Raw genomic sequence first — 13,455 nt, 5'->3', positions numbered from 1 at the left:
GGCTAGTAGCGTGGCCCGGTGATGATGCCACATGGGCCGTGCCACCCTCACTATCACCACCACTGCCTCCTCCCTCACTGTCACCATTCATACCCATCGTTACAATATCGTCATCTTCACTATCAGGTCGTGGTGTTGGGCCATGGGATGTGCTCCCAGAGTTTCTCCTTCCCCTTGGAACAACATATGAAACACTACCAGACCGCATGCTACGTCGTACATACTGGCGCTTCACTGGGGAATATTCACTCTCACTGTCACTAGAACTGCTTTCAATGACCTTGAAATCACTATCACTATCACTATCACTGCTATCATCAGGGTGTTGTACACGACCAAATAGTTTCCTCTTTCGTCCTGGTACAGGCAAACGTGAACATGAACAAGCCGGCACAGCACCAGAGGTCGAAGGTTGTGGGTCATCTGGGTTTTCGTCACTATTTACGTTATCCTGGGCACTTTTTTCGGTAACACTCACTTGAAAACCCTTGAATTCACTGTCACTGACATTTTCATCGCTGTTAGAGCTATCACTTGGGAACAAAAGACCTCCAATCCGCCGAGGAGTGAGGAACTTCTTACCGAGAGGCATGGTGAAAATGGACTGACAACATGGCGTTCCCACAATGCACCGCTGGGTCCCAGATTTTTTTCACAGGGTGCACACCGACCACTGAGACCCATTCTCTCCCGTGTAGGCCTACCAGGCCTTTGGCGCTCGATTTGAAGCCGCTAGAATTTGTGCGTATAAATACGTCAGAAACATTGGCTCGTAAGACGTATTTACATTTCGGAAACAGTCAAAGGGTTAATTCTGTAAGAAAAAATAATTTTTTTTTTTTTCAAAATTTCTTGGACACTGGTGCGTGACTTCAGATTTTGGCCTTGGACCCTGAAAGGGTTAATTTACCCCTTGACTGTCGCAACCCCCAATTCTGAGGTGTCTCCTGGTGTCAAAAAAAAAAAAAAAAAAAAAAAAATTTACTTTTTCTCATGAAATGATAGAGAATCTTTTCCCAATTGTAACGACACCAAAAAAACGAAATTTGATGGAAAACTGATGGAATTATGCTCTTGCAAAGTTAGCGACCTCGGCGATATTTACAAATCAGCGATTTCACCCACTTTGAGCCCTATTTTCGGCTAATTCCATTGTTCCAGTCGACCAAACTCATGGCTATTTCTTTAGAACTCCATTTTTTCTATTGATTGAGTACAAGAAACTGCCCATTTACCAATTTCAACTACCCAATAACATGGTCAGAAATTTGCAATTTGGCCAATTTCACGAAAATTAAAAAAATATGACAATTTCAAAATAAGGTTCAGAATGAACAATGCAGACATTCCTGGCTCTAAAATAACATTTTCTTTTTTTCATCAGTCACATCTCCAGGCCCCTCTGATATTACTCTTGCTTTCTATTTTGAATTTTTATTCAAACAAAAAATAGAAGATTTACTGTTGTATAAATACAGTGGTCCCTCGTTTTTCGTAATTAATCCGTTCCTGGAGCCGTTACTATAAACGAAATTTACGATTTGCAAATCAATTTTCCCCATAAGAAATAATGTAAATACAATTAATCCGTTCCTGACACCCAGAAGTATTAAAACAAAAAAATTTTTTACATGAAATATACATATAGTACATAAACAATACAATGGGAAATGATGAATGAAACATTAACAGCATAACACTTACCTTTATTGGAGATTCTTCTTAGTGTATGGGAGACTGGAGGAGGAGAGAGATTGGATTGTTTACAGTTTGGAAGGGGAATCCCCTTCCAGCAACACCTCAGGTACCAATTGCTTCTCTGGGGATGCTTCTCTTCTCTGTTTCTTAATGCCACTAGGACCACCTTGAGAGTCACTCTAGTCCTGTCTCGCAAAGTAACTGTGGAGAGAGCTCTGTTTCTGGCGTCTCTTTAACCCTTTGACTGTTTACGCCATATATATATGTCTTACGCACCACTGTTTCTGACGTATTTATACGCATAAATTCTAGTGGCTTCAAATCAAGCTGGAGAAAGCTGGTAGGCAGCATCAGAAGAAGAAGAAATATTGTTCCCTTGAAGCAAGAAAAAAAAAAGTGCACCCCATGACAGTGACAAGATAAGGTGAGATAACATCTGATAAGAGCTGACGTTTGATGAGCGTAAACGAGGGTGGGGGGAGGGTGCAGCTGATAAGAAAAGATTAGATGACCATCGCCCTCCCTTTGTTTGTGCTGGTACACAAACATTTGTCTGTCTATTTGTCTGTCTGTCAAGCTCCCTGTCTATCCGTCTAGCTCTCCGTCTCAGAGAGAGCCACAAGACTGTGTCATCATCACGTTTACTCACATCTTCAAGCAGAGTATAGCACTTTGTCTAGATTTCTTGGGTTATCCTAGGTAATTTACACTATGTATACTTGTATTTATGTGTACCTGTGAGACACAGATAGACAGACAGATAGAAAGAGAGACGGATTGAAAGAGATAGAATGAGGGAGAAAGATAATTAGATAGAATGGAGGGGAAGCAGCATCGGACCCCATTGTTTTGGCAGGCGGGAAGGGGAGTGAGTAATGAGACAATATGTCATTTTGACAGCTGCTGACTCCTGACTCAAAACAATTATAAGCCACACACTCGCACACAAGACAAGCTTGCTGAATGAAGATAATAGCAGTTATAAGAAAGTATCCAGTGACTATATATATGTATATATATTATAGAAACCAGAAGCAAGAAGGGAAGGCAGGAATGAAGGAAGGACAGATGAAGGAATGTAGGAAGAGAGGTAGGAAAGGAATGCAGGAAAGGAATGCAGGAAAGGAATGAACAAAAGTAATGCAGGAAAGGAATGAAGGAAATGAATGAAGGAAAGGAATGCAGGAAAGGACTGAAGGAAAGGAATCCAGGAAAGGAATCCAGGAAAGGAATGAAGGAAAGGAATGCAGGAAAGGAATGCAGGAAAGGAATGAAGGAAAGGAATGAAGGAAAGGAATGAAGGAATGAAGGAAAGGAATGCAGGAATGAAGGAAAGGAATGAAGGAAAGGAATGCAGGAAAGTAGGAAGGAAGGAATGATGACACATGACCATTTACCTAGGATAACTACATAACACAACTGCCTGCTAATACTTTGAAGAAAACTGCTCAGTCAAGGTGTTTTGTCTTTGCACATAAAAAAAAAAAGTCCACAAAAATGCACACACACTGGTTTTATGTATGAGTAGTGTAAAACACCATTGTGTATGACACCATGTTTCAAAGAGTTACACAAGCTGCAGAACTTCTAGGAATATGTTCGGTGACTGTACACTGGTACATATATTATAGAACAATAGTAATGAACAATTTTTTGTATTGTTTGTTTTTGTAAACAAGGTTTGTAAACAATATATTGATAATTATGTTTGTGTGCTTATTGTGTTGTATACAACAAGTGTATATATGTACATTGCACCTTACTTTGGTCTCACAGGCCACATAAGTTATGTGAAAAAAAAAAGTAGTGAAAAAACAAAAAACCTTCAAATACAAGTAAACTAAAGTTTACCAGGTGAGCGGCAGTCGCCGCTGTTGCCATACGTGGCTCATTTTCTGCAAACTTCACAGCTCTATATCTCGGTAAGTACTGATGGCCAAAAAAATTTTTTTTTTGACTAAAACACTCAGAAAAATAATCTCAATATTTTCATAAGAAAAAATAATTTTTTTTTTCGAATATTTTGCGACATAGAAAACAGTTTCAGAAAGGGGCCTGTGACAGTGAAAGGGTTAATAAATGTATGGAAGAGGGTAAGGTACCTAGGGATTGGCAAAGAGCATGCATAGTTCCTTTGTATAAAGGCAAAGGGGACAAAAGAGAGTGCAAAAATTATAGGGGGATAAGTCTGTTGAGTATACCTGGTAAAGAGTATGGTAGAGTTATTATTGAAAGAATTAAGAGTAAGACGGGGAATAGGATAGCAGATGAACAAGGAGGCTTTAGGAAATGTAGGGGGTGTGTGGACCAGGTGTTTACAGTGAAACATATAAGTGAACAGTATTTAGATAAGGCTAAAGAGGGTGTTAATGTTGCAGTCTAAAAACTGTAGTGTAAAGCACCCTTCTGGCAAGACAGTGATAGAGTGAATGATGGTGAAAGTTTTTCTTTTTCGGGCCACCCTGCCTTGGTAGGAATCGGCCAGTGTATTAATATAAAAAAATATTATTATTATTATTATTGATAATAATTTAGGGAACTGAAGCTCTATTGTTATTATAATTATTATTTTTATTATTATTATTATTATTATTATTATTATTATTATTATTATTATTATTATTATTATTAATTTAGGGAACAAGAGCACATATCCAATTCTCTAGATCAAGAGACCCTCACCAGTGTAATGGAACCTTGATGCTTTTGTGGGGCTCTTGATCTAGGGAATTGGATATGTGCTCAAGTTCCATAAATTAATAATAATAATAATAATAATAATAATAATAATAATAATAATAATAATAATAAAAGTAATTATATAATAATTAATAATGATAGAGCTTCAGTTCCCTAAATTAACAATAAAAATACATTATAACAAAAGCTTCAGAATGAAGTCAGCTCAATGCGCTGTTTACTTCGCTGTGGGAGCAGTTCTCTCCTGATTTGCTTACATTTTTGACAGTCATTTGGCTTGTCTAACCATGGGTCCTAAGAAAGTAAGTGTAAAGGACAGTGCTGATAAGAAAAAAGGATGATTTCCATAGAATTAAAGCATGAAATCATAGATAAACAAGAGAGGTGTCCAGGTTTTGGGTTGAGGGGGAAGTGAGGGGGAGCTGGCTTGTAACTCAAATGTTGGCTCATAACTCAGAGCAAAAAATCGACCAACTGACGGCTTGTATCTCAACAAACTCATACTTTGGGACACTCGTAAGTCAAGGTTCCACTGTATTTATTTCTCATTGTTTTCTGTATGTAACATTACAGTTATTCTCTATAAAATATATTTTTTGTTAATATTTTTGGGTGTCTGGAACAGATTAACCCTTTCAGGGTCCACAGGCCCTCTCAGAGACTTGTTCTCAGGGTCCCCCAAATTTCAAAAAAAAAAAAAAAATTATTTTTCTTATGAAAAGATAGAGAATCTTTTCCCGATCATAATGACATAAAAAGTATGAAATTTGATGGAAAACTTACGGAATTATGCTCTCGTGAAGTTAGCAGTCTCGGCGATGTTTACGCATCGGTGATTTTGCCCACTTTGAGCCCTATTTTCGGCCAATTCCAGTGTACTAGTCGACAAAAATCATAACTGTTTCACTAGAACTCCGTTTTTTCTATCGAAGAAGTACAAGAAACCACCCATTTACCGATTTCAACTATCTAATAAAGTGGTCAGAATTTAGCAATTTTGCCAATTTCACACAAATTTCAAAAGATGCCAATTTCTAAATAGGGTCCAGAATAAACAAGAAAGACATTCCTGGCACTAAAATAACATTTCCTCTGTTCATTAGTCACGTCTCCATGCCCCTCTTACATTCTTTTGCTTTCCACTTTGAATTTTTATTCTCATAGAAAAATAGAAGATTTACTGTTATGCAGACTACTGCATTAGTGTAGAAATGGTATAAATAATATCGGCGCACTTGTGAAAGAATATTAGACTCACCAGTTGACGTGTATTGGATGCATAGCATGATTTGTTTACTTTTGAACTTTGGTAAAAATCGAACATTTCTGCTATTTTGAGCTCAATTTCAAGGTACTTTTCATTGTAAAACCAGTCAAAATCATCTCAATTTCTGTAATATGTCTTCCATTCTATACAATGAGACCAGGAAAACTAGAATACAACAATAAATACCATACAAAAATACAGTGCAAAATCGCCGTTTTAATCCAAAAGCACGGTCAAAGTTTTTTTTTTTTTATTATGCACTGTATGCTGCAGGATTTTTTTATACTGCGCACACTGACCCCATAGACCCATTCTTTCATATGTAGGCCTACCAGCTTTCTCTCACTAGATGAGAAGGCGCTAGAATATGAGTACTAGTACGTCATGGACCCTGGTGCGTAAGCCGTACTAGTATGGCCGAAACCCTGAAAGGGTTAATTGGATTTACATTATTTCTTATGGGAAATATTACTATGGTTTCTGTCCATTTCGGATTTTGGCCGACCTTCTGGAATGGATTAATATAGAATACGTACAGTAGTTCTTCTTACCAGCACTTAAAATTATCATGACATTTAATAATTTTATCTTCAGACAGCTTGATTATATGAAGGGTAGGATACATGTGTAACAGTTTGGTATCTTCACTGATGACATGTTTCACTTGTTCAGCAGGCTTCTTCAATTGAGATAGAGGTAAAAACATGAGATGTAGATACAAGGAGATAGGTCACTCATTAAATTATAATATAACATGACTGCACACAAATCACAGAATGGGTAAAGGTCAAACTCATGGGAGGGAAGTCCTAAATCTCACAGGCCAGTGTGAAATTTAGGACAGTGGCCTAACAAGTTAACATTCCTATGGTGTACAAAAATATACCTAGTTGGATGAATTTTATTAGGCTGGCATGGACCAGTGGTTAACACACCAGACTGTGAGTTTTAGGATTTGCCTGCTATGAGATCAAGCCCCACCCATTCTGTGTTTTGAGGTGTACATTCAACTCCATGGCTTTGATTAATGTTCTTTCCTCTATATTTTGATTAAAGAAGCCAGCTGAGCAGACAAAACATATCATCAACGAAGATACACATGTGTAACTCTACTTGTCAGTACAGTAAAGAATTAACATAATGTTAATTTTATAATGTTCAGCATTATAACCTCAGCTACATAGTTGCTGGTAGACAGCAACCACCCAGGGAAGTACTACCATCCTACCAAGTGAGTGTGAAATGGAAACCTGTTTTACATGGCGGTAGAATTGATGGTGTCTTTTTCTGTGTCATAAACTTGCAAGGTTTCAGGTATGTCTTGCTACTTCTACTTACTTTTCAGGTATGTCTTGCTACTTCTACTTACACTTAGGTCACTCTACACATACATGTACAAGCATATATATACACACCCCTCTGGGTTTTGTTATATTTTCTTACTAGTTCTTGTTCTTGTTTATTTCCTCTTATCTCCATGAGGAAGTGGAACAGAATTTGTCCTCCATAAGCCATGTGTGTCATAAGAGGTAACTAAAATGCTGGGAGCAAGGGGCTAGTAACCCCTTCTCGTTTTTTTTTTTGGGGGGGGGCCATCCTGCCTCAGTGGGATATGGCCAGTGCATTGAAAGAAGAGATATATACATACATACATACCAATCTGGGTTTTCTATTTTCTTAATAGTTCTTGTTCTTCTTTATTTCCTCTTATCAACATGGGGAGGTGGAAAAGAATTCTTCCTCCATAAGCCATGCATGACATAAGAGGCAACTAAAATGCCAAGAGCAAGGTGCTAGTAACCCCTTCTCCTGTTTAAGTAAGTAAATTTAAAAAGAGAAACTTTAGTTTTTCTTTTTAGTTATCCTACCTGAGTGGGATAAGGCCAGTTTGTTGAAAAAAAAAATTAACTTGCCTGAAATGATCTGTCAAAGTCAAATCAAATCAAATCAAATCCAAGTTTATTCTCTATAAGGATTACAATGCAGGGTTTACAGATTTTGGTTATTGTGTGGTTTACATGTAATAAAATACTAATTACAGAGGGAGCCACTAAAACACCTGGCAAGGCTAGGCATTTCGGGCAAACTTAGATTAATTCGTAACCCTAAATTATTACATTGTGGAGTAAGTTCACAAAATACTAAATGACTAAATACTAAGTGACTAAATACTAGTTTGAGTTTAGCAATGTGAATGCTTTTGTTTAGGCACAATATATAGTTTCTATATTGGAGTATCACAGGCAAACTTGTGACTAGTTAGGAATCATTAAAGATTAAAATAAGTATTTCTGTGCTTATAGTCAAATGGATGAGTGAGTGAGTGTAAGTGTGAACCACCAGGTGGTTTTTATGTAGTTAGTTGACGGGGTGTATCAGGGAGATAAGATGTTTTCTAACAGTAGTTTTGAAGGTGATGAATGTGTCTGCAGTTCTAGAGTTTTCAGGTAGGGTGTTCCAGATTTTAGGGCCTTTGACATACATTGAATTTTTGTACAGATTTAGTCGGACACGGGGAATGTCGTAGAGATGTTTGTGTCTGGTGTTATGCTTGTGGGTCCTGTTACAACTATCAAGAAAGCATTTAAGGTCAAGGTTAATATTGGAATTTAAGGTCCTGTATATGTAGATTGCACAGTAGTAAGTGTGGATGTTCTGAACAGGGAGTAAGTTTAGATCTATGAAGAGTTGGGGGGTGTTTTTTTTTTTTTTTTTACACAGGGTTTGACAAGGTTAAGGATCCCTAGCTTTATTGACAAGCTATTTACAGGTTAAGGATTCCTAACTTTATTGGCAAGCTAAGAGCTGTTACCTACATCAGCTCATTTGAAAGCATTTTTATTGTTATTAGACATGCAAGTAGGGAACAGGATGAAGTTGGAGCCATTTGTGGGCCAGCATTTTCATTTGATCAACTGACTATCTCGTTGACATCATTATGCTGTACGAATGTGTTCCATACTCGAGTCATCCTGGGTATGTATGATCTCAGATGGAGTGATGTTCTGGAGAAGGGTACAGCCAGAGTGAAGTTGCTGCTTTCTGCCCATCTTGTGGCATAAAAGCTTGTTTCACGCTGTCCTCGAAGTGAATCCAAGTGTGGTATTTTGACAATATTGGCCTTGTACATAACAGTAAGGCCACCCACATCCCTCCTATGTTGAAGGCTCTGCTGAAATGACAGATCTATCCAGGATGGGTCCAGGCGAGAGATGAGACGTCTTGCTCTGTTCTCTACTCTGTTAAGCAGTCGCAGATGAGAGGGGGGGGCAGGCAAACCAAAAAAGTGGAGCATACTCAAGGTGTGAGCGTACTTGTGCCTCGTACAGGATCTTGCAACCCCTACTGTCAAGCAGATGGGAGATACGGCGAAGTGCTGTAAGCTTCCTGGCTGCCTTGTTTGCAAGATTTACAACATGGTTCTTCATGGTTAGTTTGGAGTCAAATTTCACCCCAAGGATATCAACTTCTTCTCCAGGTGCCAACACCCTCCCATTCATCCTTACTACTGCACCAGCATTACCATCATGGTGCCTAGAGACGATCATCATTTGCGTTTTCTCAGGTGCAAATGTTACTTGCCATCTATTTCCCCAAGCTGATATAGCACTCAGCTGGTGATTGATGTAGCTTAGAGCAGCTGGCATTTCTTCTCTTGGATAAGTGAATGTCAGTGTGCAGTCGTCTGTATATGCATGTGATTCTGGGATGAGATGAAGAAGGTCGTTGAAGTAGACATTCCATAACAATGGTCCCAGCATGCTTCCTTGTGGAACACTTGCCCCAATAGGATTTCTTGCTGATTCCGTTCCATTGAGAACTACACTTAGAGATCTACCATGAGGTAATCACTGAGGAGACATAGCATAGAGCCTGCAATTCCCAGTGCTTGAAGTTTTGCTAAGAGGCCCTGGTGCCACACCCGGTCGAAAGTGCCAGCAATGTCCAGTGCTACCACACAGCTGACTTCGGATTCATCCAGTGACTGGTGCCACTTAGTGGAGAGGTTTAACAACAGATCAGCAGCAGAGTAACCTTTCCTGAAGCCATATTGACGATCACAATGTAGTGAGTGATAGTCAAAAAGCTCTGTCATTTGTCTTGAGATTATTGTCTCAAGGATCTTACCAGTGATTGACAGGAGTGACACTGGTCTGTAGTTGCTGATTTCTGCTCTGCTCTTCTTTTTGTGAACAGGGACTACATTTGCCTCTTTCCATAGAGAGGGCCATTTACACTGTACTAGGCAGTGCTTAAAGATGGGAGTTAGAGGTGCTGCTAGCTGGTCTGCACATCTTCTCAACAATCTTGGGCTCAACTTGTATGGGCCCACAGCCTTTTCTTGGTCAAGCGATTTAAGAAGGAAATGCACCTCCTCCTGCCTTATTGTCACCACTGACAGTTTTGACACAGTTCTTGCAGCTAGTCAAGGAGGGTCCCTTGCTGGATCAGGAACTTGCATTTTGGTAGCAAAGTGTTCAGCAAAGAGGTCCGCCTTCTCTTGACTACTAGTAGAGGTGGTCCCATCCTGTCGATTTAGAGGTGGAATGAGTTCATCAGGCAGATAACCTTGTCTGCCCTTGACCAGGGACCACCAGGTTTTGGAGCCTACCCTACCTGATGCTAGCTTTCTTTTAGTGTCCACCTCCCATTTAGCAATGGCCTACTTTTGAACGTCACCCATATGCCTACAGGCTTGCGTGTGCAAGTTCCTGTTATAGGTGGTAGGATGTCTCTTATACCTTTGCCATGCTTTGTACTTAGTAGTAGCAGCCTCTCTACAACGAAAGCCAAACCAAGGCTGATCTGTAGGCTTTGTCACATATTGCCGGTGAGGAATGTGTTCTTGTTGTAGATTAAGGATGTGTCCAGTGAAGGCTTTCACTTGGTTGTCAACATCCCCTTGGAGAAGAGCATTCCAATCAGTGGTGGTGAGCTCAGAGCAAAGGGCTGGCCAATTACCTCTTTCCCATAGCCAGGTTGTGCATGTGGACTACTCACCTTGTTCTGTTGGGATCTTAAGTGTCGTAAAAACAGCCTTGTGGTCGGACGATCCAACGTAGCCAAGGGGTTGACAAGTGACTATGCCTTCTGCCAGATCACTCACTACTGGGTCAAGGGAGGAGCCAGAGATATGAGTAGGGAAATCAACAAAGTTTCTCATGTCAAACACTGCAAGAAGGTCATCAAAGTCCCTCTGTATAAGGTGCTGGTTGAGGTCACCAACAATTATAATATGTTGACAGTTGTGTTGTAGCAGAAGGGAGTCAATATTTTCCATTAGGAAGTTGATGGGGTCTGCATGTTGCCACTGAGGTCTGTACATTGCACATGCTAGTACAGAGGTACTAGTGTTTATACAGAGTGTGAAGATCATTTCAAGATGTGTAGGGGTGGCAACATCAATGTGCTGGGCATGAACACTTTTAGAGAAGCACACAGCAACACCTCCTTGCCCTTGCCTGTCTCTTCTCATCCATGAGGTGTAGCCAGCAATTCTTGCAAAATTTTCTGGAGTCCTGTCATCCAAAAATGTTTCAACAACAGCTATCATGTCGGGATGTCGAGTGTTCACAAAACTATGTGTGAGCTCTCCAACATTAGTAATGAAACCTCTAATGTTGGACGACAGGATGCTGATAGACTGGCTCCTCATGATGAAGTGGTCAGCTTGAGGTGGTGGGTGTGTAGGGAATGTAAGGTGCCTGCCCTTGAGAGAGGTAGGGTACTGAGGCAGCTGCAGGGATGTAGGTCTGTGGTCTTGTATAAGGCACAATACCACCTGCTGGGCTGGGATAGGAGTAGCTAAGTGGGTGACGTGTGAGTGTGTTCACCAATTCAGAGATCCTGCTGGTTTGTTCTGAGAACAGGTCTCTAAACAGGTGGCCCTGTCTGTCAAGTTCCTTTTTCTTCCGACACTGGTCCTCCTGATGTCCTTTCTTGTAGCAGTAATTACACCTGGTATCTCGCAGGCAGTTGTTGGCAGTGTGCCCCTTCCGGTGACAGCGAGAGCACAACCTAGGTGCCTGGGAGGGTGGACTATGATTTGTTGCACCTCCTGTGTTTTGCAGATTTGTCCTCAGATTCTGCCGCTGGAACTGTGTTAGTGGAGGGTGAGACGGCTGTAGATGTCTTCCTCCTCCACGTCCTCTTCCAAGTCCTCTGCCTCGTCCTCTACCAGTTCTGACAGATGTGTCCCTGCTGTTCGTACTTTGGCGCAGTAGATGATCAGGTGCAGTGATAGTTCCCTGATCATTAACTGCACCAATCTCTGGTGGAGAAACTCCTGGCTCAGAACTTGCTGATGAAGCTCTGCTACCAGATTCTGGAATAGTGTCGGCAGGTGTGCTGACAGGTGTAGGATCAGAGATGGTATGTGCACTGTCAAGTGGACTGTCAGGTGTAGGAGAATTAACAGATCCAAGGCTTCCCTCGTTGCTGGGAAGAGGATTTGTTCCCTCTGTGGTGGTCAGAGGAATTGTGTTAGAATTCCCAAAGGTAGTGTTTTGAACTCTGTCAGTCTGTGGGACCTTAGCGATGACAGAATTCCACCAGTTATTTACCCCTGAGTTAAGCTCAGTGTGGGACTTCCAGTCTTTGTCAAAAGTGTCACCATCAGCTGAGCAGCTTACGTCACTTGATGTAGGCTTGCACTGGCCTTCTACAATAGCTTGTAGGTTATCTAATGATTTGAGGAGCTCATGAAGTGCTTCCCTGTGATGGATTATCTTAGCTGCAACTTTACAACACAGCCCAAGAGGGCAGTCTTGATCTTTGGACAGGAGTCCCTAAGGTAGGACTTCTGAACCTTCCTCCTGTAGCTCCAGGCTTGTATCCACATATACCACAGGATTATGGATATCCTTCAATTTTCTGAAATTTTCAACCTGGCTGCAACAAAATTCTTCTGGAATGCAATCTGTGTGGCAGTAGTTAGAACAAGTAGGCTTCTTACATCTAAGAAGAATTTTGTCCCTTGTGGTATACCCATAAACACTGCAGTAACTACTGGGACAATAGCCAGATAGCATAGATATTCTTGCTATTTTGTGGTGTGAAGTCATCCCAGAGGAGGCTTGTAGGTTTGCAATGAAGTTCACAGAAGAGAGAGGGTGGGTGGTGGTATCGTGGGTGGGGTGGAGTATCGTGGGTGGGGGTGTTTATAGCGGGGTGGGTAGTGAGGGCAGCAGTGGGCCGACGAGTTGGAAGTGTTGCCTTCTCACTATCACTTAATAAACACTGTTTATGCTATCCACTTTTCCACTAAAGGAAGATGTTACACAAATCACTATGTTGCATTGTACCAGTCACGTTGTTATAAAGCACCAGATGCTAGTACATGGCACAAAACACACATAATATTAGATAATATTAGATGCTCACTCTGAAGGCAATACAGTGGACCCCCGCATAACGATTACCTCTGAATGCGACCAATTATGTAAGTGTATTTATGTAAGTGCGTTTGTACGTGTATGTTTGGGGGTCTGAAATGGACTAATCTACTTCACAATATTCCTTATGGGAATAAATTCGGTCAGTACTGGCACCTGAACATACTTATGGAGTGAAAAAATATCGTTAACCGGGGGTCCACTGTAGTGACGTCACTCCTAAGGCCTGCCGCTGTCCCCTCACTCACACCATGTCTTCATCATACCACACTTAAATATCACTGATATTGCTTATATTCACTTCAGTGATGGGATTTAGTGATTATTCTTACTGCAGCTTTTTGTTGAGTTGTTATTGGCTTGAGGTGTATTGCTGCAGTTGATCCCCAAGCACAA

At 40.7% G+C, this 13,455-nt stretch overlaps 1 protein-coding gene across 3 annotated transcripts in view; it reads right to left on the bottom strand.

Moving 5' to 3' along the window:
• Nucleotides 1-13,455, bottom strand: part of LOC128689283 (lysosomal cobalamin transporter ABCD4) — a 368,619-nt gene that overhangs the window by 323,231 nt on the left and 31,933 nt on the right. The gene's annotated exons all lie outside the window — the stretch shown is intronic.

Source organism: Cherax quadricarinatus, chromosome 15 (assembly GCF_038502225.1).
Source record: "Cherax quadricarinatus isolate ZL_2023a chromosome 15, ASM3850222v1, whole genome shotgun sequence".
Classification (NCBI taxonomy): Eukaryota; Metazoa; Arthropoda; class Malacostraca; order Decapoda; family Parastacidae; genus Cherax; species Cherax quadricarinatus.
This window is presented reverse-complemented; position numbering and strand designations above follow the sequence as displayed.